The 27,898-nt window shown below is 48.2% G+C and overlaps 1 protein-coding gene across 8 annotated transcripts in view; it reads right to left on the bottom strand.

Moving 5' to 3' along the window:
* Nucleotides 1-24,860, bottom strand: part of TMEM150C (transmembrane protein 150C) — an 86,448-nt gene extending 61,588 nt beyond the window's left edge. Inside the window, exons 1-3 of one of the 8 annotated variants that reach the window (XM_089303175.1) lie at nt 24,583-24,635; nt 22,780-22,911; nt 17,680-17,786 (exon numbers count right to left, since the gene is read on the bottom strand). The gene's annotated coding sequence lies outside the window, so the exon portion shown is untranslated. Of the gene's footprint in view, nt 1-17,679; nt 17,787-22,779; nt 22,912-24,315; nt 24,458-24,582 lie in introns of those variants that run through there. The other 7 variants (XM_070047971.2, XM_051819636.3, XM_051819635.3 and 4 more) reach the window with 7 other exon arrangements.
* Nucleotides 24,861-27,898: the final 3,038 nt, after the last annotated feature.

Raw genomic sequence — 27,898 nt, 5'->3', positions numbered from 1 at the left:
CCACAGGATCAAGTTTTTGAGTCCCAGCTTGGGCTTGGTCCATCCCGGGCCATTACAGGCATTTGGAGAGTGATACAGTAAATGAGATCTCTCTATCATTCTCTACCTTTCAAATAAATAAACTACATTATTTTTTTTAAATAACATGGTTGTCGCTCCCCCTCTTCGTGGAGGAGCAACACAGGACCCTGCGCTGTTCTTTTGTCTGCTCGGCCCTCCCCGGGTTTGCTGCTGGTTCTTCCCGGGTTGGCTACTATCCCTTCCACCTCCGTGGAAGGGCAGTTCCCCCTGGCCGCATTCCCCACTTCCGCAGGGGAGCGGCACACCGCCGGCCGGCTCCCTCGGGGGCTGCACGGGTTCCCTTAGATGTTCCCCATAGATGTTCCTGGTGCATGCCGTCTCTCTCCTCCTTTATAGTCCTCCTCCGCCAATCCCAACTCGGCTGAGTACGCTGCTCTCCAATCAGGAGCAAGTCCTACAGTTAATTGGTTGAACTGGAGGCAGCTGTGCGGAAGCTGTTTACTTCTCTCCCAGCGCCATATTGTGGGAGAGCAGATGCATAGAATAAGTCCTAATTCGAGTAACTTAGTCTAGTCCGGATTGCTCCCCACAGATCCCCCTTTCTTTTTATTTTTTAGCGTTGATACGCGCCTGTCTTCGGTGTCCCGCGGCACACACTAGAGTTGCCACAGGCTCTTACAAGTCCTATCCATCAGGCAAACCGAATCCGGGTCCTCTCTTCGCCATGTTGTGAGGAGGTTTTTAGGCGCTGATGCGTGCCTGTGTTCGGTGCCCTGCAGCGCATACTCTGCTCTGCTAGAACTGCCTGCAGGTGTTTACAAAACCTATCAGGCAAACCGAATCCAAGCCTTCTCATTGCCTTATTGTGGGGGAGACTTATTAGTGTTGGTTCGTGCCTATCTTCGGTGACCTGCAGCTCATACTCTGGTCGAGCTTTGCTGGCGCTTACCGCCTTAAATCAGGCAGACCGAATCCAAGCCTCCTAATTGTTGCATTGTGGGGAAGCTTTACTGATGTTAATTCGTGCTTGTCTTCGATGACCTGCGGCTAGCCGCCCAGGTGCTCATCGCCTCACTAATCGGGCAGACCGAATCCAAGCCTTCTAATTGGCATGTTGAGGGGAGGCCTTATTTTTCTCTATTTCTCTATCTCCGGGCATTCCTACCTCTCCCATTTCACTTCTATCTTCCAGCATTCCCATTTCTCTTTTACTTCACTTCCAAACTTCTGTTTCTCTTATCCCTGCGGCTTTCCGGCACCTCGCCCGGCCGGCGGGTTCCCGGCTCTGCGCCGCTTCAGCCCGCGCGCCTCTCTCATCTGCGCAGCTTCCCGGCTTTGCGCGGCTCGGGTTCGCGCGCTCCGCGGTCTCCACGCTTAACCCTTTCGCGTCTGAACCACGGCCTACGCCAGCGTTCCCTATCTATTCACGCCCCGTGCTCTCTCTGCACGCGGCGGCTTCCGCGAGTAACACAGCGTAGCTTGCGTCTCCGCCACTAGGATTCAATCTAAGTTCCCCGGGCTAGCCTGGCGAATTCAACCCAGCGTACGTCTCCGCCCCACGGTTTGGCTTCCCGTCCTTTGCTCCCCGGGCTAATCAGACGGATCCCAACCTGGCTTGCGTCTCAGCTTCTAGTTTCAACTTTTCGCCCCCTATTCCCGGGCTAACTTGAGAATCCCAAAGTGGCTTTCGTTTCCGCCTCGGCCTGCCCCCCGCGGCTTCAATTTCCCTAACATTTTTCTCTACCCGGTATGTTTCCCCAAGCTTTCTTCCAACAATACTCCTCCCTCATTTCTCCTGGCCTCTCCCCAGTCTGCATCCGAGTCTGTTTGTTCTAGCTTTCACTTTCGCTTTCAACCTTAGAGATTTCTCCCAGCTTCCCCCCGTAGTCCGTATCCGAGTCTATGCCTAGGCTTTTGATAGCTTCTTCCGGCACCTTTTTCGTCCGGCTTTTCCCTAGGCTGTTTGCTAGTCTCTCTCTCCGGTATTTTCCCAATTCTTCCCGTTTCTTCCCTCCTAAGTTTGCTATCCGTTCTAGGTTTCCTATCCGAGCTAGGTTTCCTATCCGAGTCACGGCACCATTATGTCGCTCCCCCTCTTCGTGGAGGAGCAACACAGGACCCTGCGCTGTTCTTTTGTCTGCTCGGCCCTCCCCGGGTTTGCTGCTGGTTCTTCCCGGGTTGGCTACTATCCCTTCCACCTCCGTGGAAGGGCAGTTCCCCCTGGCCGCATTCCCCACTTCCGCAGGGGAGCGGCACACCGCCGGCCGGCTCTCTCGGGGGCTGCACGGGTTCCCTTAGATGTTCCCCATAGATGTTCCTGGTGCATGCCGTCTCTCTCCTCCTTTATAGTCCTCCTCCGCCAATCCCAACTCGGCTGAGTACGCTGCTCTCCAATCAGGAGCAAGTCCTACAGTTAATTGGTTGAACTGGAGGCAGCTGTGCGGAAGCTGTTTACTTCTCTCCCAGCGCCATATTGTGGGAGAGCAGATGCATAGAATAAGTCCTAATTCGAGTAACTTAGTCTAGTCCGGATTGCTCCCCACACATGGTCTTGTAGGAAAACCAACAAATCAATAGAACAGAATGAACAGCCTCCAGGCAAGCTGCTACATTGTCAGAGAACAATTTTTCCTCTGTCGATTACTGCAGCAGCAGAAAACTGCGGCATCCTTCTTCTCCCCAGGTAGAGGGTTTGTCTGCAACGGTCGGATGCTACGTGGTACGGAAGCAATTGGGGTAGGGAGCCAGAGGTCCCCTTCAGAGACGCTGTGAAAACCACAGCTAGGAAAGGCCATGCACTTCCCAGGCAGGAGATGCAGACCACCTGTGCAAAGGTGTGACCAACCATCGAGAAGGGCCTTCAGGGTGAACCCAAGGAAATGTGGGCACTGACCTGGGACTGGCACTTGGAGCTGGATAATCCTATGCTCCGTGTATGAGTGTGTGTGGTGGGGTGGGTACAGCACCATCCCTCCCTCTACCAGTTAGAAGCTCCTAGGGCCTTCATACCTGCTGTGAGGACCAGAACCAACCCCTGTCATTATGAGAGATCCCTGGGGGAGCCAAAGTCGCCTCTGGTTGAAAACAACTGCTTGAAAGAGATCAATGAGGCGTACAGGTTTTATTTAACAAAGGTGCTGGGGATATTAATTTTTCAATGAAGAAAATGATCCATCTATTAGATCCTCAACATATACATATAAGTAAATACACATCAATTTTGAGGGAAATAGAGTATAATATGAAACTTGAAACTATTACATGGCTAAAAAAACTTAGGGAGATAATAACTAATATCTGGACAGGGAAGCATTTCCTGAAGTTTGCAAACAAAGGAGGAAGTCACAAAGGAAATATTGATAGCACTGACCCTATAAGACTAAACTTCTACAAGACTCAAGGGTAAATGAGAAACGGGGAAATGGGTACAAGCAGTATGACAACAGGCTACATTTTTCCTATATAATGGCAGTAGCAATAAGAAAGACTAGTGTGTCAAAAGAAAAATGAGCGAAAGAGGCAAAGATTTTACAGAAGGAATACACATGTAAATACTAAGTACACAAAAATGTTCAACTTCACCAGCAAACAAGGAAATTTTAGAAAGCACTTACTTTCAGTTTTACTTGATCCAAGAAGCAAAGAATTTGGAACAGGTCACACCTAATGCAGGTAAGGACGTATATAAATGGGTATTCTCTACACCACTGGTAACAGGTGAGCCAGACCCTCTTATACGCTTCAGAAAACAATCTGGGATAAACATCAGGAGGCTCAAGAATGCTTCCATCCTTTGACACCCTGTTTCCATCACACCGACTTGGAGTACATGCAATGGGTGGAACTATACCCCTTCTGAAACACATGTCCAAGTCTGACTCCCAGTGCCCATGAATGGGGCCTTATCTGGAAAAGCAGCTTTTGCAGGTGTAGTTAGAGGATGACCTTGAGCAGAAATCAGCGTGGTTTTGGAGTGGGCCCCAAGTCCAGTGACTGCTGCGTCCTTACAGCACAGGCAGAGAAGACGAGGAGAGGGAGGCAGGGACTGGAGCGCAGCTGCTACGAGCCAGGGGCCAGGGCCACCAGAACCGCACGAGGCCAGGAGAGCTTCGCCCCCAGAGCCTGCTGACAAGGGGGTGGGATTTCTGGGCTCCGGAACTGTGATAGAATACGTCTCTACCACTGTAGGCCACCAAGTGTGTGGTAATTTGTTCTGGCAGCCCTTGAAGATTAAAACATTAAGAAAATGCCTGGAGCCGGCGCTGTGGCACAGTGGGTAAAGCTACCGACTGCAGTGCCGGCATTCTATATGGGTGCCGGTTCAAGTCCTGGCTGCTCCACTTCTGATCCAGCTCTCTGCTATGGCCTGAGAAAGCAGTAGAAGGTCCTTGGGCCCCTTGCACCTGCATGGGAGACCCAGAAGAAACTCCTGGCTCCTGGCTTCAGATTGGCGCATCTACAGCCGTTGGGGCCAATTGGGGAGTGAACCAGCAGATGGAAGACCTCTCTCTCCCCCTCTCCTTCTCCTCTATAACTTTGACTTTCAAATAAATAAATAAATCTTTTTAAAAAAAGAAAAAAGAAAAAGCCTGAGATTTAACACAGGTTTATATACATATATATATATATACACATAGTATAAAAATGTTCTGCTTTGTGCTATTTCTCTTAGCAAAAAGTTAGGAAAAAACTGAAGCTATGAAAAAGAGGATGAGTTACATTATAATGTGCCCATACTATATTACACATCTATAAAAGTATGGCTTGGCCAGGGGCGGGCACAACAGCCACTGCTTGAGATGCTGGCATCCCATACAGGTACGGGTTCAAGTCCCAGCAGCTCTACTTCCAATCCAGCTCCCTGCTAATGTGCCTAGGAAAGTTGAGGAAGATGGTCCAAGTACTTGGGCCCCTGCACCCATGTGGGAGACCCAGATGGAATTCCAGGCTCCTGGTCCAGCCCTGGCTGTCGTGGCTATTTGGGGAGTAAACCAGCACATGGAAGATCCCTCTTTCTCTCCCTATCTCTATAACTCTGTTTTTCCAGTAAATAAATACATCTTCAAAAAGTATTGTTTGAAGAATTTCTAATGCCACAGGATGTTTATAAAAAAAAAAAAACTCAAGATACAAAAGGGTATACACAACGTGATCTCCAGATTTCACATGATTATATTATATACTCACTGCCCTGATGAGTAACACGGGTGAAAAAAGCCCAAAAGGAAAGCAGCATACAAAGGCAACAGCGTACTGAAAGAAAGTACATCATATCCAGGATATTTTACCCCAGGAAATAAAGTTAGCATTAGTATTATTATTATCAACATAATACAACAGAAAAATCCATCAACGGGACACCTTAGGATCAACTCAAGGATGCTGGGATGATATCTGATAAAATTCAGAGCTCACCTCTTACAAACATCTAAGAAAATGCAGAACAGAAGGACTCTATAATGAGTCTTTCAAGTCATCAGCCAGCATCATTCTTTGGTGTAAAGGAAGAACTTCCCTAAGCAACCAAAGTAGGGTGAATGAGTACTGTTACCATGATTCTTAGCACTGCTCGGATGCTTTCTACAAGTTCATGAAGATAATAATAATAAGAGCTCTAAGGGATACAGAAATAGAATTATTATCTGGAACAATAATCACTAGGAATTTATTAAAATATTATATAGTATAGACCTTATCTGAAATGCTTAGGGCCAGAACTGTCCAGGAGCTCTGACTGTTTTAAAATATCTGCTAATATCCAGTGACATATCTTAGAATGGGATCTAAGTCTATATAAGAATTTCTAATGTTTCAGTATACCTTGCTCACACAAACCCGAAGATAATTTTATACAGAATCTTTAAATAATTTTGTGCGTGAAACAAAGTTCCACGGTGTGCAAATGTCCCTTGCCGTGTCCTGCTGGCACTCAAAACGTTTCAGATTTTGGATTATCAGATTAGAGAGGCTCAACCTGTGTGGGAATTAATGACTATTCATATAGAAGCGACACCTTGACAGCAGGACTCCACTTTGGAGCACCATCTTGAGAAAGCATCCCCCCACCATGAGACTAAACTTAGACAAGAACAGTCCACTGCATCTCACTTGGCAGAACATAGAAACTCCCTAGCATGACTGCTCAAGCTTAAAACACACAGGCTACACCTGGATTAATGTGAAGACTGTAATGTGTGGGTTGTCAAGATTGTACTTGATACTAGTTTCCCATAGGTCTTAGGTGAGCTTGACCCTAGTAGCCATGTATCCCTCCCGCACCCCTAAGCTAGCAATCATGTATTCCCCCTCCCCTCTCTGCGGTTTCTGCCTTTATAAACCCTGTTGTTTTGGGCTTTGGGGTCTCTCCACTGCCAGGACCGCCAAATTTTATCAACATGTGGTGGTGCTCCTCTGTTTGCACTCATTCAGGCACAACAATATTAAGGATAAGATAAAAGATGAAAGTCATCGGATAAAGCTGCCGCCTGCTGTGCCGCCAACCCATATGGGCGCTGGTTTGAGTCCCGGCTACTCTACTTTTGATCTAGCTCCCTGATAATGTGCCTGGGAAAGCAGTGGAAGATGGCTCAAGTCCTTGGGCCCCTGCACCCACATGGGAGACCTGGAAGAAACTCCTAGCTTCTGGCTTCTGATCAGCCCAGCTCCGGCCATTGCGGCCATTTGGGAGAGTGAATCAGCAGATGGAAGACCTCTCTCTTTGCCTCTCTGTAACTGCCTTTAAAATAAATAAATAAATCTTTAAAAAAAAGGAGTAAAAAAAAATAGAAGCAGTAAAACCCATAAACTATCCACAACCATCTATAACAAGAAATATCCACGAACAATGCCCCCACAACAGTCTACTAAGAGACACACAAACTTGAATACGTACTGGTGGTGAAGGGTGAATTAGAATGCTGTGAAGTGAAGCCACTTTTGCCAAATGAATTTAGAGATACCAGAGAATTCAATAAAAACAAACCCTGCGGGAGATTAATTTGGACTTTGATGGTGTCTCTAACATCCGTCTGGAATAACTGTTGAGACACACGCCTACATAACATTTGTGGCTAAGGCCCTTTGAAGAAAGTTTTATTTGGAGATTCATGAAAGTCATTCAGCATCTCCACCTGTTCTTTTAATTAGCATTAAATTACTTAAGAGGCTTTAAAATGGAAGGGTGTTTTCTTAGAAAGGTTTTCTTTGTCCCCTGAACATTTTTCTTTTCTTTTTTTTTTTTTTTTGCACATTGTTCCTTTTTATCTTTGCTCATTTCCCCTGGGAAAATACAAATCCTTGTAAAGCTTTGTGGTTATTTAAAAGAATCACCCATTGGAATCTTTTTATTTACATGTTAAATTATAGTATTATACTGATATAAAGACAGGTTGATTGGTTGCTATTGTGTGCTATTCTTGAATGGACAGATAAAAATGCATTTACTTATGGTGTCCGACAAGTTTGGTGTAAGTATACATTGTAGAATGACTGAACTGCACTAATTAACACATGATTACCTCAAATACTGAATTTTTTTGTGATGAGAACACTCTCGTACCAATTTTCCATTATTCACTGTATTGTCATTAACTCGGGTCACCATCATATGTAGATCTCTTGATCTTCTTCCTCCTCCAAGACGAGCAATTTGAATCTCAGTGCCTGCCCTTTTTATTCGCTGCCTGACTTGAGGTCATTTACTTCATTGCAATGCATTCCAGCTCGTTTATTTTTGAAAGGGTGATGAGCGCACACCCTCTCAAATATTTGTCAGGAGGATGTGGTCACACAGTTATGACCTAGCACAGTGCTTGGCACACGACCCTCCTAATGAGAACAGTCGAGGACAAGTTATAAACTTTCTAACTGATTTCTTTCCCAAAACTCTCCGCTTCTGTGACTGCTTCACCCATCTGATGGTGAGATGGAAGTGAGTCGCTCCCCTGTGTGTCTGCTGTGGGAGGCTGTGACTTCTGAGAGAGCGAGAGGCAATGTTTCATTCATCCACACATCCACACAGCTCCTAGTCCCTGCAAACGCCCACTGATATGCAAAACAAAAGAGGAAGAAGCTGCTACTGCTACTTATAGGCTGCATGTTCTGTTGGTGCCCCAGCCATGAAACCACATTTCCCTATGTCTTAAATTTTAACCAATGGGAGTATCTTAGGAGCGTGCTACACCAGTACGGAGAGGTGAACTGACAAGTACAAATCAGGCAAAATCAGTGAAGAGCCAAAAATAAACCACAAATCAATGCACCCACATTGATTAAATTCTCACGATGCACTTAAGAGAATGGTGAGGTTCTGGCTCTTAATGCTATTGTCTAGCCATGGTTTAACAGTAAAGAAATGTTGATTATTGAAACAGGCATAGCCTCATGTATTCCAAAGTCAAGGAGTACACACTTACAGTGCCCCTAATAGTAACAGATGCCCCGCCTTGCTCTACATTTGGTTTCACTGCCTACGGCCTGGGGGCCAGTGCTTTATCTGTGTGCAGGGGGGTGGATTTATAGCTGCAGGAGAAGAAACTCATTATTATCTACTTATTTTTTCCTTATATTTACAAAGCAAATACAATTTTCCTGAATACCTAACTGGAAAACCTGTAGTTTTAACATTATCAAGTTAATGGTCTGGGTCTTGCATGAGAAGATACTAATTTTATAAAGGCCTCTCGGGATGGGTGTTTGGCAGTGGCAAACAAGATGCCTGGCATGCCTCCAGCCCACACTGGAGCACCCTGTTTGAGCCCCAGCTTCCCCGCTTCCAATCTAGATTCCTGCTAATGGTACTCTAGGGAGCAGTAGGTGGTGGCTCAAATACTTGGGCCCCTGTCACCCACACGGGAGACCCAAACCAAGTTCTAGGCTCCTGCCTTTGACCTGGCTCGGCCCTGGCTACTGCAGGCATTTGGAGAGTGACCCAGTGGGTGGAAGATCTCAATCTCTCTCTCTCTCTCTGCCTTTCAAATAAATTGAAAAGTAGAAAGAATAATTTTAAAGCACCTAATAAAGCTCTCAGTTAAATATAATTAAATGCTTAACATAAGAAAGAGCCAGTCAATGTTCACAAAGAGGTAAGGTTTATGAAAAAAGTTGGCCTTAAAACCATACGCAAATAAAAGCAAAGAGAATGGTGCGGGGTAGGCATTTCAGTGCAGGAACCGTGAAAACAAAAAACGGGACACGCTCAGGTGCGTAGGCAGTGCAAATCCAGATTAGAAAGGACGGGGAGTAAACTGTGCCTAGACGAAATGGGCTCAGATGATAAAAGTCCCTGAATGCCAAAATGAGTAGCGTGGGTCTGGGCCTGTAAGAAGCTGCTCGGGGGAACTCCTGGGAAGGCGGAGCCCTCGCGCTAGTGAAGTGCTGGCCCGATGATGTGGGAAGCACTGTGCATGGGAGACTCCAGTGCCCTAGAGGCAAGAGGCACAGAGATCAGCGTGGAGACGACTGCAGAGCTTTCTGCACACGAAATCATGATTACTCAACATAATCTTCAAAATCTTAATGCATAAGAATTATCAGTTATTTCTAAACTGCAAATGATGGAAGAAGACGGTAGGCAGTAGCTCCAGGCCAAGTCAGTTCAAGATCAGGTCCTCTTAGAACCTTATACTTAGCATCAAGGTATCATGGGTGTTGTTAAACGGATCCAGGTGAACGACACACTAGCTGCATGGCAGGCATTTGGAACCATGCTTACGATGCCCCTTGGGACACTCACGTGCCGTATGGGAGTGCCTGGGCTTGAGCAGACCTACTACTCTGCCTCCAATCCCAGCTCCTTGCTCACGCGCATCCTGGGAGACAGCAGTGATAGCTCCAGCACATGGGTCCCTGCCATTCATGTGGGAGATTCGGATCGAACTCCGGCTCCTGGCTTTAGCCTGGTCCAGCTCTGGCTGTTATGGGCATTTGGAGAATGAATCAGCAGATGAATGGCTTTTTTTTTTTTTTTAAGATTTATTTTACTTGTTTGAAAGACAGAGTTACAGAGAGAGGTAGAGCCAGAGAGAAAGAGAGAGAGGTCTTCCATCCACTTGTTCACTCCCCAAATGGCCACAATGGCCAGAGTTGAGCAGAACCGGAGCCAAGAGCCAGGAGCCAGGAGCTTCTTCCAGGTCTCCCACACAGGTGCAGAGGCCCAAGGACTTGGGCCATCTTCTACTGCTTTCCCAGGCCATAGCAGAGAGCTGGATTGGAAGTGGAACCGCCAGGACTCGAACCAGAGCCTATATGGGATGCTGGCGCTTCAGGCTGAGGCTTTAACCTGCTGCACCACAGCGGTGGCCCCTGGCTTTTCTTTCTTTGTCTGTCTCTCAGCCTTTCAAGTAAGTAAAAATTCTAAATGACACAGTAGTTGGACTGTGGAAAATATGAAGCAGAAAGGAATTACCAATGGTTACAAGAGACAATGACCAGTACTGAAAGTGCTTCAGAGTGCATCCAACAGTGGGGATGGGGCAAGAACCCCATGGAATATTGATCACCTCGATGAAGACTTCCACATGTCCCATGGATGGCTGGTTTGTACACAGCACTTACTATGTGCCAGGCACTTCGAGGAGTCAAGTACTGACATCCACTTCACAGATGCACAATGGCAAAAGTCTGCCCTGCGTCATGTGGCTGGGAATGCTGGAGCCAGGATTGGGCCCCAGAGGTTCTAACTGTGGAACCTGGCTCTCACCACTGCGCTCTGTTGCTGTTCAACTAACTTGCTCTTGAAAGTAACCGATGAAGCAGGCAGGACGAATCTTATTTCAGCTACAAATACTTAGAGAATTCTTACCTGCCAGGCCCCATCCCACGTACTGTGCTTCCAATGAGGGACAAGCCATCACCCCTCCTCTCAAGAACTCAGAATCGAGAGAACGAGACAGACGAGTCAACCCACAACTTACTGTGCAAAAATGGAAGCTCTAAGCTTAAATAAATAACGTATCCAAACACACAGATAATTAGGCCAGGACTTAACTGCTTCCATTACATCTCTAAGTCTAATGCTTATTCCAAATAATGTCACTATTTCTTTTTCTGGCCGTCTGTAGGCAGCCCATAGACAAGTCATAGACAAGTCAAGGTCAGTCTTGGCTTGTGGAATTCCTGAGATGAAAAAGTCCCGTACTCCCATGTTGAAGGAGAATGATCAAACAAGAACACTCTGCTAAAATTAACTATGTTGTGACTGTGTTGCAGAAAGCCCGATAAGTTGCTTGTGTATGTTGTTAACTTCTGAGTTGCCTTGCGCTGCAGCTGGTTATGCATAAGTATCTCTGAGACACTGGAATAAATGAGCCTTGATCAGACTTTTGTCTTGGCTCCATTCTCTGCACCCTTGTCCCTCTTTTCATTCCCACTCCCTCCTTCAGGTTCCGTTCGACAGGTGCGGCGGGCCCGCATCAGCCGACAAGACAAAAATGAAAGAACAAAACAACAGCAAAACCAAGACGACTTAGTCTAGCCAAATGTGCACCCCAAGAGCCTGACTCCAAATGAAGAAAACATCAAAATAAGAGGCAGTGACTCTCACACAAAGAGCACAGGCTCCCTGTGCCAATGTGCCAGATGCTGTTCGACGGTTGGAAAATGCATCATTTCAAACATGAGATGTCCTGTCGTCAGTAGATATCTTTCCTTAAAATGATTTCAGATGCTTTGGGGCACTCACTCACACTGGGCCGTTTCTCTCAAGCAAAACCAAGAGAAACCCTTGTGGCTTAAGAAGTTGACAACGGCCCAAATCAACTCTGTTCCACAGTGATTAAAACTATTTTTCATTTTTCTGTCTCTTGAATGCTCCATAAAGGAGGACAACAGATCCTACTCTGATATGAAAGAAAATGTCCCAGTCTGCAAATTTGTTGTAGGGGCTGGTGTTGTGGCATGACAGGTTAAGCTGCTGCCTGCAACACTGGTATCCCATATGGGCATCAGTTTGTGTCCCAGCTGCTCCACTTCTGATTCTGTTCCCTGATAATGCACCTGGGAAAACAGCAGAGGATCGCCTGAGTGTTTGGGCCCCTGTACCCACGTGGGAGACGCAGAAGAGGCTCCTGTCTTCAGCCTGGCCTGGTCCTGGCCATTGCAGCCATTTGGGGGAGTGAATCAGCGATAGAAGATCTCTGTCTCTCCTCCTCCCTCTGTAACTCTGCCTTTTAAATAAATAAATAAATAAATCTTAAAAAAGTAAGTTTTGGGGGTTGGCGCTGTAGTATAGCAGGTAAAGCTTCCATATGGGCGCTGGCATCCCATATGGGCACCAGTTCGAGTTCTGGCTGCTCCACTTCTGATCCAGTTCTCTGTATAGCCTAGGAAAGCAATAGAAGATGGCCCAAGTCCTTGGGTCCCTGCACCCACGTGGGAGACCCAGAAGAAGCTCCTAGCTCCTGGCTTCAGATCAGCACAGCTCTGGCCAGCGCAGCTATGGCCATTGCAGCCAATTGGGGAATGAAACAGTGGATGGAAGACCTCTCTCTCTCTCTCTGCCATTCCTTCTGTGTAACTCTGACTTTCATATAAATAAATAAATCTTCAAAAAAATAAGATGTGTTGTAGCAAATGTGGACGGCCCCCTGCTGCTCTTCAGGATGAGCCACTGTTGCCTGCTGCATCATGCTAACCGCCGCTCCCGGTGCAGGTGCAGCTGACAACATCAGCTGCAGCAATGCCCGGTGCTTAAACACGGCACCAAGGGCTGCGTCTGGAGCTGACCCTTTTAGTTCTCTGTTATTTCCCAAAGGGTCCTGACGGGGATCAGTCATACATGAAGTGTGAACAGCCAGTCTTGCAGAAGGCTCATAAAGGCCTCCCTTGCCCTTATAGAACCCACTTCCAGCTTAAGTGACTGAACGTAAGGGAGAGGTTTCGCCCCAGGAGCTACAGGTTGATTAAAGAGGTTTAGCAGGGGGCCAGCGCTGTGGCGTGTAGGGTAAAGCCACCGCCTGCAGTGCCAGCATCCCATATGGGTGCTGGTTCAAGTCCTGGCTGCTCCACTTCCGATCCAGCTCTCTGCTATGGTCTGGGAAAGCAACAGAAGATGGCCCAAGTCCTTGGGCCACTGCACCCGCATGGGAGACCCGGAAGAAGCTCCTGACTCCTGGCTTTGGATCAGCGCAGCTCTGGCCATTGCGGCCATTTGGGGAGTGAACCAGTAGATGGAAGACCTCTCTCTCTCTCTGCCTCTCCTTCTCTCTCTAATTCTGACTTTCAAATAAATAAATCTTTTTTTTTTTTTAAAGAGGTTTAGCAGGGAAAGCCCAAGACAACAGAAGGCCTGGGTCCCCAAGGGGGCAGGCCATGGCCTTAGGAGTTCAGGTGACAGACTGGTCCTAAGCAGGGGAAGATGGGTACAACCTCTGAAGAAAGGAGATAGGGTGGGTGTGAGTCCATTTGCTATTGTAAGGCAGAGTTGGGGTGGCTGAGGGAAGCCAAGAGACTGGACGTCCCAATAAAGTTAAAAAAGTAGAATACACAAAAGTGGGAAGGAAACACAGCCAGGAAATGGGCTTCATCTCAGGTTCATCTAAGGTGAAGTGGCAGCTGGACAAGCACTTGGGTGGCGGGTTGGGAACAGTTATGCCTTGGTGGCCATCAGCTCATCCCAAAGGCCCAATGGACGCTGAAGCCTGATTCAGGGTTGGACACTATGGTGCCACGGCCGCCGGCTTTGAGTGACTACGGGGAGGAGAGGGAGGTTTGGAGGACATGGAGCCAGGTCCTGCGGGAGTGAGCGGAGGAGGGGCAGTGGAGGTGAGGAGTGCTGTAGGTGGTTTACCACGGTCAGCCTTTCAGCAGTGTGACTTCCGGTTCTCAGAGCACTTTCTCCAGCATCCTAGATGCTTCCACCATGCCTTTTTCTCTATACCACGTAAACCATGCGCTGTACTACTCCCTTGTTTATTTCTGGTCTGCCTTCCCACTGGAATGCAAAGCTTGGCAAGGACAGAAACTTGCCTATTTTGTTCGTGGCCCTATCAGCAGCACCTAGACCACAGCTGCGCGTACTAAGGTCTCAGTAAGTCACGCCTGCTGAATGCAGGAGTGAATGAATGATATGATAAGGGACACTTAGGATACGGGTCACATGATGAGTGCTACAGCAGCGGGTGCTGGGGGGGTTCCGTAGGAGGAGCATATCTTGGGGAGCTCAGTCTAGAGGGGCAGAAAATGCCAGCCAAAGCCTCATCCTTGGCTGATCTGCCTTTTATCACTGCCCCCCCCCCCCACCAAATGACTACTCCTTCTGATCCCCTAAGACTCAGCATGGGTGTTACCACCTCCAGAAAGCCCCTCCTGATGTCTCTCCTACCACCAAGGCAGCTACCCCTCTCGCTGCTCCCACGGTCCCCCCAGTGTTTTCCTCTTATTACACGTACCGCTGTCCTCCCCATGGGGCTGGGCAGGGCCGCATATCTCGAAACACACTGCAGGCTCCCCACAAACGCTTTCTGAACATACACATGGAGAGCGCTGGGCACGTGCACTGGAAGAGCCCATTTTTTGTTTCTTTGAAGTGCACCCCCATCACACACAAATCTGCACTTTGGCCCCACTGAGCAAGTGGGCTCTCGTTGCTAGGGCAACCAGGTGGGAAAACAGCTCAGCCCCAAACCAAAAATATACCAGAGTGGTTCTGTTTAGGATAAAACAGGAAGTCTATTGGATTTATTTTCCTTTTTTTTTTTTTTAAATTTATTTGACAGATAGAGTTAGACAGTGAGAGAGAGACAGACAAAGAGAAAGGTCTTCCTTCTGTTGGTTCACCCCCCAAATGGCTGCTACGGCCGGCGCTGCGCCAATCCGAAGCCAGGAGCCAGGTGCTTCTTCCTGGTCTCCCATGCGGGTGCAGGGCCCAAGCACTTGGGCCATTCTCCACTGCCTCCTGGGCCATAGCAGAGCTGGACTGGAAGAGGAGCAACCGGGACTAGAACCCGGCACCCATATGGGATGCCGGCGCCGCAGGTGGAGGATTAACCTAGTGAGCCACGGTGCTGGCCCCTCTATTGGCTTGCATGTGTCCATTTCCCCATCCACCTGCCCACAGGTGCCCTCCAATATCTGGTGGACACTGAAGTCTACGGGCTGCCCTGCCCACCTATGATGCTGCCACGCAGCTGGGCATGTTGGAATCACCTAGGAGGCCCTTTAAAACGGTCTGATGCCAGGGCCCCGCCCCCACAGACTCTGATTTAACTAGCCTGGGGTGCAGCAGGATTTTTGCAGCTCTCCAGAGCATGCGCTGGTGCAGCTAGGGTTCTGAACCTCTGGCCCTGGCTTGCCTGCCATCAACGCCTGGCCGTGGTGCTGTCCAAGGTAGCAGCTCCTCCAGAACTTCTTCACTCCAGTGTCTGCCTAAGCCAGCCACAGGCAGGGCAGTGCCCAGTGGAAGGGCACTGCACCTTAGGACAGCACAAAAAGCCAAATCACACAACGACCAGGACTGCAGGCAAGCACACCTTCACATTTAATCCCAAACCGTGCTATCCAAAGCCACCCAACGCTGTTAAAATCTGAGTTAATCAAAGTTGAACAAAATCACTTCAGAACAGGCTGGACAGCAACTGATGTCCACTCGAAGGCCTCGATGGTCTCTGTGCTCCAGTTATTCAACTCTTTTGAGGCAGTGCAGAGCAGTCTGAGCTAAGAAGTAAACAACGGGCATGGCTGTGTTCTAATAAAACTTTATTTACAGAGGCCGGCGCTGTGGCGCAGCAGGTTAAAAGCCCTGACTTGAAGTGTCAGCATCCCATATGGGCACCAGTTCTAGTCCTGGCTGCTCCATTTCCGATCCAGCCCTCTGCTATGGCCTGGGAAAGCAGCATTAGATGGCCCAAGTCCTTGGGCTCCTGTACCCACGTGGGAGACCCGGAAGAGGCTCCTGGCTCCTGGCTTCGGATTGGCGCAGCTCCAGCTGTTGCGGCCATCTGGGGAGTGAACCAGCGGATGGAAGACCTCTCTGTCTCTACCTCTCTCTGTAACTCTGTCTTTCAAATAAATAAAATAAATCTTAAAAAAAAAAAACTTTATTTACAAACTGGTTTGCTGACCCCCTCCCTGAGATCACTTATCCTTAGACCAAAAATTCCGTAACATAATTTCTACACAAAAGAGACCATGACTGCATTGGAAAGACAAGGTAAACTATGCAATTAGCAAGCAAACCAGGAGCTGGATGAAACCGAAGTGAGCTTAAGGCACAACAGCAGAGTCCTGTTCAGTCTGCCTGGATAAATAATACGTCAAGGGTGAATTTGAAATATTCATAGCCTAAAAGTGGGAATGGAGTCTCGTCCTTCTGTGATGTCTGTAGTCATGCCAAGACTCTAAGAAATAAACCATGTGACTTCTGAAGGCTTTTCCTTGCTCTTAGACGCTCGATAGGGGAACCATTATCATTCAGAACAATCCACTTTAATTTCCCATGTGATAAAATGAGTTAAAACCTGTGTCATCAATAAGAAGGAAGGAACAGTGTATAGGGGGTGGAGGAGTTATCCTGAGCCAGGCACTATGCTACAGGCTTGAAGATTATTGTCCAGAAGCTAACACAGCCACATTTCTGAATAGCTATGTTATGGCCCTGCGCGTGGTTTGATCTTAAAAGTCACACTGTACCATCATTTGATCATAAGCATATCTTTTCCACACATCATTTAATGGAACATTTTTGCCTTTTTTTTATATGCATCCATAGATGACCAAAATTTTGGCACAAAATGGCAACTTGCTCCTTCTCATATAAGTCAATTTTTATGCCACCTATCAGGTGAAATTACAATGGAGAGACACCCATCACAATTTCATAGAAAAGACACGCTTTTCAAGCACAATTCTATTAGCCAGTAAAATTATAGGGAGATAAATATGGTTCTGCGAACACTGTTCTGTCAGTGACAAGACTGGAAAACTTTTCGAAATGCCATACTTTTGAAGTCTACAGCATGTGGGAACAGAATACCATAAAGGTTGAAAAACTGTCACCCATTAAAATTCACATTCCTGCTGCTGCATGGGATATATTTTAGTTACTAGTGTTTCTATATAAATACACTTCAAGTTTATGTAAAAACATGAGTTTAGAAATTCCAGGAGATATATTTCCATTAGAAATTCCAGGACATTACAGAATTCTTTTAATTTACAAATACTTCCAGTTCAGAAAAAAATTAATATTACTATTTGGATTGTTTTTCATGTTATCAACATTTCTTAATTAACACCTATTCATTGTGAATCAATAGAATGAAAATAATTTGAAAAAATTGTTTTATTAACCAGCACAGCCAATATATAACACTCATTTTAGCTATATACGGTTTTAATGTATGTTTTAAAACTTTCAATTATTGCTACTGAAAGTATTTCCTTGGCAGCCAAGTTGTCATAAATGTAAAAAAACCAGGAAGACAACTACTTTGTTCATAAACGAAATGTCTGATGAACAGTAAGGCTACACTATTTTTGGAGACATTTATGTTACATTCAGTTGATGATCAGTCTAATTGCTTCAGAGTTAAATAACACCACTTCAAGGCAGGCGGATTTCCTCCCCTGCCATAGTTCAGCACAATTACTTCTAGAGCAATGTCTACACCTGTCAGAAAGTATAACACGACTTCCAGTGTTTTTTCAGACGGTTCATCTCACCTCCTTTGTCTTCAGCACAGCGTATGTATCAGGTCCTCAGAGCTGGCTGGTTCTGAAACAGGTCTGCATATCTCAGGGTTTTTCATACGTTAGGCGCAGCCTCTATACTGTTTAAAGAAGAAAAGCTCAATGGTAAGCTGTTACCTCTTCTACTCTACCTGCCAAAGTTCACGAATTAGTCATCACTTACATTCTGCCTGACCTTTAAGGAAAACTCACATCTCCTTCCAAAAGGAAATCCGAGAGTACAACTTCTAGATTGCCTTGGGGAAGAAACAGACTTCCAGGCTCAATAGTGAGATATTTCCTTTTATATAAAATGCATAGGACAACATTATTTTCCATTTACTTTATTGAAAATACATGAGGCACTCACAGGTAGGAAGTAATTTTAAAGACAAATAATTTAGGATACAGGAAAAAGTGGGGAGTTTGTGAGAGGAACATTGTTATTTAGATCATCTGTCACGATTTGCTACAGACCAGTAAGCAGGAGTTAGGAAGTGGTCAGCAGGGCAGGAAGAGTCTGGAGACCCAATCTGCAGTTATTCTCTGGGACACTCACGGTCCTTTGGGCACCACACTGCCCCTCCAAAGGCATTACCCTTCAGGGACCACAGGCTGAGAATGCAAGGGCTCCCTCCAGCCCCCCAGTTCTCGCCTTCCACAGAAAATCCCTTCTGCACTGTGCAATGCTATACAATGTGTGAGCCTCAGAGGTCTGCAGATGTCACCGTGTGTGGCTGTCACACTGCACCATGGGAGACAAGGTGGCGGAGCACGCGGGCTATCGCCAGCAAGTTCAGGTTCTGTCTCTACTGCTTACTGGGATGCACAGACCAGAGGATACGGTGGTACCTAGGTGAAAGGACTGCTGAGGAATGAGATACTATATGGAAAGCATCCGGCATGGAGGGCGTGGTGAACACTCCCCCAGGTTCCCGCCATCATGCACAACTACATAACTGTGGATGGACGGCGACAGATCGGTGAGGCTCACACACGGCAGCATCTCCCAAAGTGGGCCCCAAGCCTAGTTTCAAAGCTAATGATTTATATCATGATCCAGGATACAAATACACACTTGGATAGTAATTACACAAACCGTGACCATCGTATGCACAGCTTACTGTACATGGTCTGGGCAGAGCACTTAACCAATACTCCCCACTGCCTCCTGGCCTCCGACTTGCCATACAGGCAGAGTGGACAGTGAGAGAGAGAGAGACAGAGAGAAAGGTCTTCCTTTGCCGTTGGTTCACCCTCCAATGGCCGCTGCGGCCAGCACGCTGCGGCCGGCGCACCGCGCTGATCCGATGGCAGGAGCCAAGTACTTATCCTGGTCTCCCATGGGGTGCAGGGCCCAAGTACTTGGGCCATCCTCCACTGCACTCCCTGGCCACAGCAGAGAGCTGGCCTGGAAGAGGAGCAACCGGGACAGAATCCGGCACCCCGACCGGGACTAGAACCTGGGTGCCGGCGCCACAAGGCAGAGGATTAGCCTAGTGAGCCACGGCGTCAGCCTGAGACAAAGGTTTTCTTAACACAGGTAACCTTCACTAAGAAGGATGCACACTGATCACGTCTACTCCACTGTATGTTCTGTTTGGGAAAAATCTCATTGATTTTATGACCCAAGACATGCAGTTTCAAAAATATTAAGGTTAAGCCTTACATGAAAAACAATTAAAAAGTTAAACAAACATATGGATCTCGTCTCAGAGGTTTGACCATGCTGTTGTTAACTGTAAATAAAAAGAAATAAAGATTATATGGAATATCCCCTAAATTTATTTACCTTGTGGAAGGGACATTAATTTGTGAAAAATATTAACACCTTCAGGGCTGAGAAATTTTTTTTAACCTATATTTTAGCTAGTATGCACACATACACTTGACAAATTTCTGGTTTTTTTTTTTTAGGTTAAAATTTTCTTTAATTTATTTCATTTCTATTTATTTAAAAGGCAGAAATAGACAGAGACAGGATCTTCCATCCATGGGTGGGTTTGCTCCTCAAATATGTGCAACAACCAGGGCTGTGCCAGGCTGAATCCAAGAGCCTAGAACTCAGTCTGGGTCTCCCACACGGGTGGCAGGGACCCAGGTACTTGAGCCGTCATGTTATCTCCCAGATGCATTAGCAGGAAGATGGAATCGGGGCAGTGACAGGCCTCGGACCCAGGCACTCTGATACGGAATGTGTGGGTAACAAGCAGCATCTTAACCACTGCACAAAATGCTGGCCCCACATTTTCCAAATTTCCAAATCCCTGACGGAGGGAGAGGCCTTCCAGAGGCAGGGAGCTGTAGGGCCCTGAGCTGTGGCTTGGAAAGAGGCATCCTAGGAACCAGGGTAGGTGAGGGAGTCACACATCCAGGGACCAGCAGAGGCAGTGTCTTGGGGACAGTCTAATCAAAAGTGTGTCCCTCTCCAATCAGAAGTGTGGCAAAATAACCGCTTTAATCTAAGTCAACTAGCTCAAAACTCTAACAACATGGTAGCTGCTACAGCAAATCCCATTTTAACAATTTGACTGAGACTAACAGTAAATTATATTGTAAGTGGGTTTAGTAAAACCTACAAGCTGGGCCGAGCCATGGGATCTGGATCTGAAGCCCAAGGGGGAAATGTGGGACTAGAAAGGCCTGACAAATGTGGAGGTATCAGCCGCAGCTGCTCCCTGAGCCAGGGGCGCTCATGTGTCAGACTTTTCACAGGGTCTCTGGGGTGGGGTGGGGAAACCAGCAGTGCATAATCCTCTACTTCCTTTCTCCAAATCCTTCTCCTTCTCTTGAAAAACTGAGAAGTGCAGATGAGCAGATAATGCCAAGTTCATGAACACAGACACACTGGGGCCAAGCATCTGAACAAGTCGGAGTGATGTTTATTTTTGTGGGTAGCAGACACGGAAATTTAAAAAGGACACTGGGTTTTACAGTAGAGGTAAACTTCAATACAAAGCACTTTTTTTTTTTAGAGCAAAATGCAAGTGCTTTTTCCTAACAACAGGATTACTGATTCAAATCTTAATTCCTGTACTACCAAAGCCAATTTCCACTTTCTTTCAATTAAGGGCTAATTGTCGAGGGATATCTCCATAGTGGGTGCAGACAACTTAGAGCTGCAGGGCAATATGACACCCATCAGCTACCATATATGTGGCTATTTAAATTAGCTAAAGTTAAATAAAATTTAAAATCCACTTCCTCAATGGCATCAGCCACATGTCAAGGGCTCAATGGTCATGTGTGGCTCGTGGCTATCATATTAGATGAGGGAACATTTCCACCACTGCAGAGTTCTACTGGATGGCACTTACCTAGAAAAGGCTATTCATAGAAGCTAGAAAGGAAACTGTTCATTTCTTCCTTGGCAAAAGAGCTCCAAGCCCTACCTACCTGAGATGGCTTGACTTGAAATCATGAGTTGAATCTGACAGTTACTGCCAAAGAGGCCGTTGTTATCTCGAAGTATCATTTCAACTGGCCTGTCTAAAATCTCTTCCCATTAAGACTTTCCACACCACAAGTTATCTTTCAAAACGCAAACATACCAGGAAATGATAATTGGTGAGAATGATAACTTCTTAAAGTTCCAATAACTTATGAGCTAGTTTGAAAGCGCTTAGATCAACCCAGGAAAAACTATGAAGTCATAAGGCACCATCAGTTCCAGAAATAAAAGTTTATGGTAACGTAAGTAGGGACACTTCTGTTTTATCCTTCAGGTAGGGAAAATATTTAGGACACATCTAGGTCTGGTGTCTTTTCATGAACTTTCACGAATTGAGACGCAGATTCCAGGGCACCTGGAGTCATGTTTTGGGAACCCTGGCACCTATCTCCTTCAGTCCCACAAGGATATAATCACAGCTGATTCTGAGTGCTGTGGGTTCTTCTCAGGAAGGGGAAGGGGAATCAGCAATACATTATCTTGTCAGTGTTTATCTTGCTTAATTGGTTACTGGGCTGATCTCAAATGGCCAGATTAGTGAAACCAAACAGCTTAGACTAAGAGGGGCCAGCTAGCCTTTCCTCTCTGTGACGCAGGCTGCTAATGTGACACTGAACAGCAGAGGGGTAGGTCACAGGAATCATGCAGGGGTTCCGACCAGGGTGTAAAGCAAAACGCTTGAGTAAGCACAAAAAACCTTGCGAGGTCGTTGCATACATTCATACAAAAAAACCAACAACAACAACAAACAACCTCCATAAAGCAAACTGTCTCTCCCACAAAGTAACTTATAAAAGACATTTGATGAGAAAAACATGAATTAAGCATTTACTATAGACATTTTAATGCCAATTTAAATAATCCAAGCAGGGGCCAGTGCTGTGGCACAGTGGGTTAAAGCCCCGGCCTGAAGCGCCGGCATCCCATATGAGCACTGGTTCTAGTCCCCAGTTCTAGTCCTGGCTGCTCCACTTCCAATCCAGCTCTCTGCTATGGCCTAGGAAAGCAGTAGAAGACGGCCCAACTCCTTGGGCCCTGTACCCACGTGGGAGACTCGGAAAAAACTCCTGGCTCCGGCTTCAGATCAGCACAGTTCCGGCCGTTGTGGCCATCTGGGGAGTGAACCAGAGGATGGAAGACCTCTCTCTCTGTCTCTACCTCTCTCTGTAACTGTCTTTCAAATAAATAAAATAAATCTTTAAAAAAAAAATCCAAACGGACTGCATTTAACTAATGGCAGATGATAACAAACATATATTTTTCAAATACTTTTTATGTTCAGTGTTGTAGTATCTACCAATCAGTCATGTTTGTTAGCAAAACTATCCTTTCATTTACCGCCTCCAGTTTGTGAGCTTCCAAGTTGGGGTAACTACAAAACATTTATTTTTAAAAATGTATAAAGGACACCATTAAAATCCCTGTTTTAGGCTTGGAAAAGTAAACTCAAGTTCAAGTTCATTAAGAAATGATAGCTGAGGCTGCTGCTGTGGCATAGCGGGTTAAGCCACTGCCTGCAGCACCAGCATCCCATGTAACTGCCGGTTTGAGTCCCAGCTGCTCCACTTCCCATCCAGCTCCCTGCTAATGTGCCTGGGAAAGCAGCAGAAGATGGCCCAAGTGCTTGGGTCCCTGTCACCCACCTGGGAGACCTAGAAGAAGCTCCTGGCTTCTGGCTTTAGCCTGGCACAGCCCCAGCCATTGTGACCATTTGGAGAGTGAACACGCGGATGGAAAATCTCTCTCTTTTTCTGTCTCTCCTTTTCTCTTTAAATCTGCTTTTCAAATAAATAATAAAATAAATCTTTAAAGAGAGAGAGAGATGACAGCTATCCCTAATCCTGGAAGCAGTGTCTCTAGGACATCTAAGAAAGTTTGAGATTTAACGCATAGAGCCGAGACTAAAATTACTTGATCTGCAAACATCACGCACATGAGCCTAAACAATTTTTCCTCAGATAGAAAACTTTAAGTAGGTCAAGTTATTAGCTGCTACCATGGAGTTTGTGCACGCACATTTTTCTAGCCTTTGAGGAACTGTAGCCTGGAATGGAGTTACAGCCCTGCATTATTAAATCTTTGATTCCAGGGGAGAAATGAAATAGAAACTACTCTTGCTGTTTAGGCTGTTATTGTAACGGATCCAAGAACTGTTGTGCTGTTTTGCTTTTTAACCCATCACTATGACATGTGGTTCTCCAACATGCAGGAAGCAGCAATGGGCTCGATGAGGGTGGGGCAGGAGCTGTCAGGCCACCTGGGCTATGTTTGCACCTTCCTAGAGTCCCAGGTTGGCCGTGAAAGGCGGTCTGGCCAGAAGAAACCTGATCAAGAAGGTCCGAGGAGTGTTTAAGATAGAAGAAAGGGCTGCAGAGGCAGGCGTGGACGGGGGACAGGCATGAGCAGCGGGAAAAGAAAGATGCATTGAAAAATGGGAAAACCGTCTCCTTCGCCAAGAGATTCAATTAAAGGAGGGGAAAACCACTAAACAAGGGCTCTCTATATAACCCAAGGCGAAGCAATTTTTAAAAATTATTGCGATGGATGACTGTGGAGCCCCGGGAACCCACCCACCGGCGCCTCTCCGGAGAACCCGAAAATCCCATTCTTCCCAAGGTGCACGAGGGGGAAGCAAAACCGGACCGTGCGTTCAGAGCGGAGGGCGGTGCACCGGCAGAGCAACTTAGAGCCACCTTCCCCGAGCCCCTGCCTCCCCAGCCCGCCCGACTTGGCTAACGGCAAAGTGACCGGAGAGCCACACGGAGCCCGGGGGGGTCACACTTGGCGCCGCTTCTCGCCCCAGTCCACCCGATAACAAAAGGCTGGGGCGGCGCGTGGGGACACCTGTCCAGGGGCAGGGGCGGGGGCGGGAGCCGGGGCCGCGGCCGGCAGGCGGCATTGCGGCTGCGGGGACCCGGGCGCGCGGGCAGGGGCCGGCACCGGCTCCGGGACTCGCTCCGGAGCACGCGCCCGCGGGGAGCTCAAGCCGGCGGCTCCGCGCCCGGGACGTTCCGGGGAAGGAGCCGAACCGAGCCCCGCAGCCGGGCGGACCCCGCCGCCCGAGCCCCGCTGCAGCGCCCCGGGTCTCCGCCGCCAGGTTGGGCGCGGAGCCGGGCCGGACGCCCCCTGGCTGCCGGCGGGCCCAGGCGGAGGGGAGGCACCTCGGGCGCCGCGCCTACCTGCTCCTGTGCGGCGGGGCCGCGGTCGCCTCGCGGGGCCGTGACCTGCGGCGGCGGCGGCGGCGGCGGCAGTCGCGGCGGGGAGGGCGCTTCCTTCAGGAAGGGGTGGGATCTCCGCGCCCGCCCGGCCCCCGCCGCCGCGCGCACGGCCCGCCCCCGACTTATTCTGGGGTCCCCGCCGCGAGGCCTCTCCGGGAGCGCTCCCGGGTCCCCGACTTACGCCACACGCCCCGCCCCACCCCACCCCCCGGGGCCCCGCGTAGTCACCCGGGGCTGGAGGCGGGTGTGGACGGTCGAGCCGCTTCCTCCCCGAGCCTTTGCGGACGCGTTTGCCAGGCGCTCCTCGGCCAACAAAAGGAAGCGCGGAACGTGGGCTCCTCCGCCGCGCGGCTATTTATGCCTGACCTGTGGTAACCTTCCGGCGGGCTGCCCTCGGGCCGCACACCTAGGGCGCCCGCGCCCGGCTGCGGACGCTCCGTTCCATGCCCGCCGGGGGAAGGCAGCGCTCGCCGCGCGCCGCTCTCGCGGGCTCCTCTCCTCGTTTGAGCAAACACAGGCCAACTTCCGACCCTGGCAATGAACAACACGCTCCAAGGCCGCCCGCGCAGCGCCCGCGCAGCGCCCGCGTCGCGCCATTAAACGGGATTCATCAGCACTTACCCCCGCTGCCCGCTGCCCGCACCCCAGACCCCGGCCTCCGGTGACATCACGTCCAGGGCCTCTCGCAGCAGCGAGGGTCAGTGCCTTGTGGGTCACACGCCCATGGTTAACTTGGACCTCGCTCCGTAGATGCTCGGTGGCCGGACCTGCCTCACCGGAATGACCTCCTTTTTTTTTTGGGGGGGGGGGGGGCTTTCTCTACCACACCTGCCTCCAAATTTAAACTAACAATCTTCTCCACTCAACCCATTCAACCCATTCTGATTTTCCAATTCAGCGTTTGCTTACAGAGGCCCCCCCTCCCCTTGCCCCAGTCTTGTAATTTGTGTATGTGTGGCGCACATGGATTTCTTTCTCACTGTTTTCTGGTGACTATTACTCACCTGCCAGCTTCTTTTTTTTTTTTTTTTTTTTTTTTTTTGACAGGCAGAGTGGACAGTGAGAGAGAGAGAGACAGAGAGAGAAAGGTCTTCCTTTGCCGCTGGTTCACCCTCCAATGGCCGCCGCTGCAGCCGGCGCACCGCGCTGATCCTGGCAGGAGCCAGGAGCCAGGTGCTTTTCCTGGTCTCCCATGGGGTGCAGGGCCCAAGCACCTGGGCCATCCTCCACTGCACTCCCTGGCCATAGCAGAGAGCTGGCCTGGAAGAGGGGCAACCGGGACAGAATCCGGCGCCCCAACCGGGACTAGAACCCGGTGTGCCGGCGCCGCAAGGTGGAGGATTAGCCTATTGAGCCACGGCGCCGGCTAGCCTGCCAGCTTCTTGACGCTCGGGATCTGGCCTTCTCGAATTTTTCTGACCTTGGTGAATGGGACTGTAATCCATCCAATGAAAAGGGCAAAACCAAAAATTTAATCCTACTCTAGGATCCCTTGAAAGTATACACTCACTCTTTTAAAACTTCTAGATCCATCCAAGGAATTAGTGGTCCCTCTGAACTTGGCAACTTGAGGCCAGCCCAAAAGGCTTCCAAAAGATACAAGTGCCTGGGTGCCACCTTGGTGTCTGAGCCAGACTTGGAAGGGCTAGGGGAGTCAGGACATGGGGATTTTGACGAAGAAGCCTGGTGATTCTGACCTACTCGGGACTGAGTCACTGCCTTTCCTTGGAAATCAGGTTCCCCAATTTGTTCTCTGTGGAAGGATTGAGAATGCCTTCTACTTTGTTTAATTCATTTGAAAATCTTCATTTTTGCTTACAGCCGGGCCCACTTTTGCTTAAGAAACCAACTTGAGCTTGTGAGGCTAGCAGGCTCCGTGCCGAGCCATTCGACAGCAGCACTAAATCATTGCCACTTGCATCTCCAAACTGTTCCATGACATAAATCCAAAGAGCGACATGAATTGCATTCCTGACAGTGATATTGACAACTGAAATAGTATGTTAAAATGCTGGCCAGGAAGGAGACTCCCCTAATGTCGTAAGAGTTCTAGTGAAGATTCCAGGGAACGAAGGACAGAAGCTTCTCTGTGTCTACCTTTCTTTTATTAGTATTGGTATCTCATCCGTGAACATCTGTTGTCCATCATGTACTCAGTATGACCTTAGGTATTTCAAATCATATATGGGTGTAAGATTAAAATACTACTCCAGAACTGATGGTAAAAACATGCATATAACAATTCATCCAGTACCTTTAAACCATCTGTTGACTGTTCCCGAAAGCTTCAGGCTATGAGAAAGAGCCCAACACAGAGTAGAGACAGAACATGCAAGGAGTAAGGCTTAAGGCCTAGACAGAGTCCAGCCCTGAGCATTGCTCAGGGAGGTCATCATGCTACCGGACCACAGTGAGGCCTTATGATTGTGACAGCACGTTGCACTCCAAGACTGCTGACATAACTCTGGTGAACAGCACAAGCATCCGCCCATCTGAGTGGGGGATGGGTGGGTGGGTGGTTTTTCTGATCTGAAACCACTAAAAAACATCTAGAATTCCAGAGAAAGCCAATATTCTAGCCCATTTCCTTTCTCTTAGGCAATTTGTTGTTTGTGCCTCAAATCGCTTCCCTTATTCATTTGGAGAAAACAAACTTGAGAAGTCCAATCAGTAAGTAACATTTCCAGGGATTCTGGAAATCCTTGTTGCTGGTCAAATTGTAATAAATGCCCTTATAATAAACATCGCTGTATAACAAAGTTACTGCCAACGCTTATCCAACAACCAGTCACTTAAGGAGTCTCTGATAAACAACAGACCCATAAAAAGCTCATTGAATGGCATTTGATCTTTTCCCAAATCTTCCTGTTAAAGAAAACTCTGTAGGGCAATGGAAAGACAATGCGAATATGTTCGGTAACAGAGTGTTCAATGGAGCTATTATTTTGGCACCAGATGAGAGCTGTCACACACTCCACACTCCAATATAGGATTTGCGAAGGAGTGTGCCGTTCACCTCTTATTTACCTTAAGGTTTACAACGATGAAAGTTGAGATTGTTGTGCATTAGCGAAGGCTTTCTGTAGAGGCCACAGGTGTGCTAAGAGGACTCTCCGGCCAGCGCCGCGGCTCACTAGGCTAATCCTCCGCCTTGCGGCGCCGGCACACCGGGTTCTAGTCCCGGTCGGAGCGCCGGATTCTGTCCCGGTTGCCCCTCTTCCAGGCCAGCTCTCTGCTGTGGCCAGGGAGTACAGTGGAGGCTGGCCCAAGTGCTTGGGCCCTGCACTCCATGGGAGACCAGGAAAAGCACCTGGCTCCTGCCATCGGATCAGTGCGGTGCGCCGGCTGCAGCGCGCCAGCCGCGGCAGCCATTGGAGGGTGAACCAACAGCAAAGGAAGACCTTTCTCTCTCTCTCTCTCTCACTGTCCACTCAGCCTGTCAAAAAAAAAATAATAATAATAATAAGAGGACTCTCCTTGAAGAGAGCCAAGGGAGCTTTTCTCTCACTGTAGGTCTGGTGAGAGGAACTTCAGTCAGATCTCT

Source organism: Oryctolagus cuniculus, chromosome 8 (genome assembly GCF_051225735.1).
Source record: "Oryctolagus cuniculus isolate XC-2025 breed Fujian yellow rabbit chromosome 8, ASM5122573v1, whole genome shotgun sequence".
NCBI classification, from domain to species: domain Eukaryota; kingdom Metazoa; phylum Chordata; class Mammalia; order Lagomorpha; family Leporidae; genus Oryctolagus; species Oryctolagus cuniculus.
This window is presented reverse-complemented; position numbering and strand designations above follow the sequence as displayed.